Below are 5,570 nucleotides of genomic sequence, written 5' to 3'. Positions count from 1 at the left end.
AAAAAAAAAAACCCCAAAAACAAAAAAAGTTAGCCAGGCATGGTTGGCAAACACCTGTGGTCCCAGCTACATGGGAGGTTTGCAGGAGAATTGCTTGAGCCCAGGAGGTTGAAGTTGTAGTGAGCTATGACTGCACCACAACAGAGTGAGATCCTGTTGATGAAGAAGAAGAAGGAGAAAAAGAGTAAAAGGAGAAGAAAGGTAGAAGAATCCCAAAGAAAGGTAGAGTATATAGGATAAGAGTCTAGGAAACGAGGTCCTAGATCATGCAGGGCCTTATAGGTGACTCTGAAGAGTCTGACTTTTTCTCTGAGTGAAATGAGAAGTGCCCTGGAGTGTTTTGAGAAGAGTAGGGACATGCTCTGATTCAGGTTGCTGTGTGAAGAACTGCAGGGGCAAGTGCAGAATCAGGGGGACAGTTAGGCTACTGCAGTCATCCAAGGCACAGCAAGGGTGTCTTAAACCAAGTGGTGCCTATGGAGGTGATGACAAGTAGTCACATTCCATGTAACCTTGAAAAGTTAATAGGATTGGTCCAAAATAGGGTTCCTTGACCTTGGCACTATTAACATCTTAGGTGAAATAATTCTTTTGCTGTGGAGGTTGTCCTGGGCATTGTAGGACATTTAGCAGCATCCCTGGCCACTACCCACCAAAAGCCAGTGGCACCCCTGCCCCCATTATTATTTTTATTTTTAATGTTTTGAGACGGAGTCTCGTTCTGTTGCCTAGGCTGGAGTGCCATGGCACAATCTTGGCTCACTGCAACCTCCGCCTTCCGGGTTCAAGTGATTCTCCTCTTTCAGACTCCTGAGTAGCTGGGATTACAGGCGCACACCACCACGCCTGGCTAATTTTTTTGTATTTTAGTACAGATGGGGTTCCACCATGTCCCCAGGCTGGTCTCAAACTCCTGAGCTCAGGCAATCCACCCACCTTGACCTCCCAAAGTGCTAGGATTACAGGCATGAGCCACCATGCCTGGCCCCCTGCCCCCATTAAAACAACCGAAAATGTCTCCAGACATTAACATTTGGCAATGTCTTCTGGGGGACAATGTCCCTGGGGGGCAATGTCCCTCTGCCTCCCCACTGAGAGCCACTAATCTAGGAGGTAAGCATGGGACTCAGCTAGTCCAAACAGCCCTTCCCTGGGCTTTTAAAATTGGAGCTATAGGGCCAGGTTCTTTTCCCAATCAGATGGCGAAGATTTGGGGGATGCATTCCTATTACACAGGGAAAGCCCTTCTGCAATAGAGGCAGTCACGTATCTTCCTTTATTAGTTAGGGCCAAGCTAAGCTGCTAGATATAACAAAAAGGCCACTGAAAACAGTGGCTCACACAAGAGAAAAGTTTATTTCTCTCTCTTAGAGACAGATGATCCAAAGTAGGCAAGTGGCTCTGCTCCACGAAGTTTTCCAGGCATTTGCTTCCTTTCTTGCTGCTTCTTTAGGCCATTGTTGTTACCTACATAGTCAATGCCGACCTCCCAGAACTTTGTCCTCAGGCTGCAGTGAAGTGGAACAGAGAGGACAGAACAGACCAGGTTCCTCTTTTTTTTTTTTTTTTTTTAAACAGAGCCTCACTCTGTCACCCAGGCTGGAGTGCAGAGGAATGATCTTGGCTCATTGCAACCTCTGCCTCTCGGGTTCAAGCAATTCTCCTGCCTCAGCCTCCTGACTAGCTGAGATTACAGGTACACCACCACGCCCGGCTAATTTTGTATTTTTAGTAGAGACAGGGTTTTGCCATGTTGGCCAGGGTGGTCTCGAACTCCTGAGCTCAAGTGATCTGCCCACCTTGGCCTCCCAAAGTGCTGGGATTACAGGCTTGAGCCACTGTGCCCAGCGGAGAACACCTTAATTAATAGCAAGATAGGCCGGGCTCCATCTCAAAACAAACACAAAACATTCAATGGACCCTCCTGGAAAGTGGACCGGCCTCAGTGGATAGGAAGCTGGAAGTGGATCATCATCTGGTTGGTTCCTGATTAGACTCCTAAGGATTACAGAGGGCATAAGGGACCCCAGAATTCAGTGTAGCCTGTATCCAAGGAATTGCATGGATTGGGGCAGGGAAAGACAGAGACCAGTAGCTGGGCAGCTGAGGAGAAAAGACAGGCTGGGAAAGAGGGTAGAGGGACCATGTCTTCGGCCTCCCACACCATCCTATTTGCAGGTCACTGGCTGTGGCAAGCCTCAGGGTTTTCTATTTCCTAAGAGGACTCAGAATAAGTCATAGGGCCTGTCTGAGTAGTTCTCCAGGGACAAGGGAAGAAGTATTTTCCTCCCTTGAGCATGTTTAAAAAGACTGGGCTGGACGCGGTGACTCATGCTTGTCATCCCAGCACTTTAGGAAGCCAAGGCGGGCAGATCATTTGAGGTCAGGAGTTCGAGAACAGCCTGGACAACATGGTGAAATCCTGTCTCTACTAAAAATATAAAAACTAGCTAGGTTTGGTGGCGGGCACCTGTAATCCCAGCTACTCAGGAGGAGGCAGGAGAATTAGCCACTGCATTCCAGCCTGGGCAACAGAGGGAGACTCTGTCTCAAAATAAATAAATAAAATAAAATAAAAAAACTGTAGGAGACAAAAATGAAATTGTTTTATAACTATACTCCATGAGTCCCACTTGATCAAAGGTACCGGTTACAACTGGTCTAGGACAATCTTGACAACCCTCTTTTTGCCATAAGTTGGTTCAGGAATGGGTTTGTGCCCCAGTTCTGGCCAATGAGATTCAAAGAGAAGTCTGTTAGAGAGTTTCTGAGAAGTCTCTGCCATTCCTTTTCTTCCTGCTTTGGTCATAGCTGCATGAAGCCGCAGTGCCCGGATCTGCAGCAGCCATTTTGTAACCAAGAGGAGACAAAGAAGGCAAAGAGGAAAGGTGAGAATAAGCAGGGCCCTTAATAACTCCAGCAAGACACTGAACCAATCCTGGAGCCCCTTACTAAGTAAATTAATACATTTTATAAAGTTTGAGCTATTATTAGTTAGGCATTATGGATTTTACTAGCCAGTTACATCTTCACTGACGTGATGCTGTAAGTTTAGGAGGCCCCATTCCTTTTCTCTATACAAATGTAAGATGTTGTTACAAATATTCCCAATCAAGTAGCACTTACATACTATCTTACTGGATTATTGTTCTTAATAATTTTTTTTTTAAGAGACAGGGGTCTTGCTCTGTTGCCCAGGCTGGAGTGCAGTGGCTATTCACAGGCACAATTATTGTGCAATGCAGCTTTAAATTCCTGGCCTCAAGTGATTTTCCCATCTCAGCCTCCTGAGTTGCTGGGACTATGGGTTCCCCTCACTGTGCCCCACTTAGATATTATTTTCTCTTAAGTTATATTTATGGCCCAGCCAAAACTGATATTGCATTTCCGTGTTATACCTACTAGAAGTTAAGGAGCTATTTATACTATTAATTTCAAAAGTTAAAATTTAATATGAAAAAATTGTAGCTTTACCTGTGATAACTGACTTTGTCTTGTCCTTTAGGTATGATTTCCATAAATAACAGAAAATAATGCTTGAGCTTGCCAATAAAATATAGCCCATTCTCTTCTGGTTTCAAACAGTCTCTTTTGGACAGAGATTCAGTCAATTCTGAGTTTTCACTCATTCCCAGGACGGTTTCGCCCCTCTCAAGAGGTCTCCCAAGCTGATGTCTGAGTGCAGGAGGCATGCATATGTTCCTGGGGCCAGTGGGATTACCTGCTTGCTCTCATGTTTTCAATGAAGACTGTACTAGTCCTCTGTGAGATCAATTTCTAGTGTGCTGGCTGGGCACGGTGGCTCACACCTGTAATCCCAGCACTTTGGGAGGTCGAGGCAGGCAGATCACTTGAGGTCAGGAGTTCAATACTAGCCTCGCCAACAGGGTGAAACCCCGTCTCTACGAAGAATCCAAAAATTAGCTGGACACGGTGGCACACGCCTGTAATCCCAGCTACTCAGGAGGTTGAGGCAGGAGAATTGCTTGAACCTGGGAGGCAGAGGTTGCAGCGAGCTGAGATCACACCACTGTACTCCGTCCTGGGCAACAAAGCAAGACTCTATCTCAAAAATAAAAAAATAATAATAATAAAATAAATTTTAGTGTGCTTTAATGCTAGTATGGGTTGTTTGAAAATCTGACTTTTTATGAAGGTCCCAGAAAACCCAAAATAGCCCTGGGAAGAGGGAATGCACATCCTAAGGATGGATGGCTACTGGGCAGATTAGGGTTGGGGAAGCAGGATAAGAAGAATGACCATGCCAGGGGACACTCTGTTGTGGTGTCTTGGTGAGATGCTCCCTAAAGACCATAGCACAGGCTCACTGGTTTAGATGTGCCTGCCAGGGGCATTAAATCTTAGTGAGTGTCTCATTGAGATTGCTCATGGTGCCAGCGTCCATGGGTGACCCCCAGCAGTGGCCTCCAAAGTGAATTGTTCCTGTAATGCGATCTTGACTATGTTCTTATTCTCCATTCTTCCTTGATTCCTATCCAGTTCTCAAGTCTTTTGGTCATTCTGTGAGCTCTCGCTATTCTTTCTCTTTAAATCAACCAGAGGGAGCTTTTGAATTTTGCAATCAAGAGTCATGGTGGCTACAAATGCTTTCAGGAAATTTAAGGAGAATGAGCTTGTTGGGAGACAATTCTCCTTAGGCCTTTTGTGTTTATGCATGTCTTGAAAGCAGAGACCCTGACTTTTCAAGGGTTTTTGTATAAGTGAACAATCTTGGAAAATAGACGTAGTGCCTCCTTTCTGAGCAAACAGCAGGTTTGCTCACTACCCATTATAAAAGATTCAGGTTTCTTGGCTGGGCACAGTGTGGCTCAGGCCTGTAATCCCAGCACTTTGGGAGGCCGAGGCGGGCGGATCACCAGGTTAGGAGATCAAGACCATTCTGGCTAACACAGTGGAACCCTGTCTCTCCTAAAAATACAAAAAATTAGCCAGGCGTGGTGACACGCGCCTGTAGTCCCAGCCACTTGGGAGGCTGAGGCAGGAAATTGCTTGAACCCAGGAGGTGGAGGTTGCAGTGAGCCAAGATTGCACCACCGCACTCCAGCCTGGACGACGGCGAGACTCTGTCCCTCCCGGCCCCCCCCCCCAAAAAAGATTCAGGTTTCCAAAGCTTGGGATTTCCCTAGTAATGCAAACCTCTGCATATACCAGTATTCACTGGCACTCATCTGTGTCACTCATCGGACATTAAAGCAAGGGAAGCTGAGGCAAATAGGCCGAAGTTGCTGTGCCACGAGTAATAAAGTCCTTTGTCTCTGACCCGGAGCCTCGTGTTTTCTGGCAGCACCCATGAAACTACAACTGGTTAACATGGTAGCTTGCAAGTAAGATAACATTTCAGATCCTTCACAGTTCTTGATAGGGTTGCCCCCTTGTGACTAGGAGATTCCTGGGGCCAGGTCTGCTCTCTGTTCTCCAGCCCATCAACTTGCCTCCACCAAATTAAGATGCCCAAAGCGGCCGGGCGTGGTGGCTCACGCCTGTAATCCCAGCACTTTGGGAGGCCGAGACGGGCAGATCACGAGGTCAGAAGATCAAGACCATCCTGG

The sequence above is a fragment of the Mandrillus leucophaeus genome, unplaced genomic scaffold (genome assembly GCF_000951045.1).
Source record: "Mandrillus leucophaeus isolate KB7577 unplaced genomic scaffold, Mleu.le_1.0 Scaffold590, whole genome shotgun sequence".
In the NCBI taxonomy this organism is placed as follows: Eukaryota; Metazoa; Chordata; class Mammalia; order Primates; family Cercopithecidae; genus Mandrillus; species Mandrillus leucophaeus.
The sequence above is the reverse complement of the archived record's forward strand: the minus strand, read 5'-3'. Positions refer to the sequence as shown.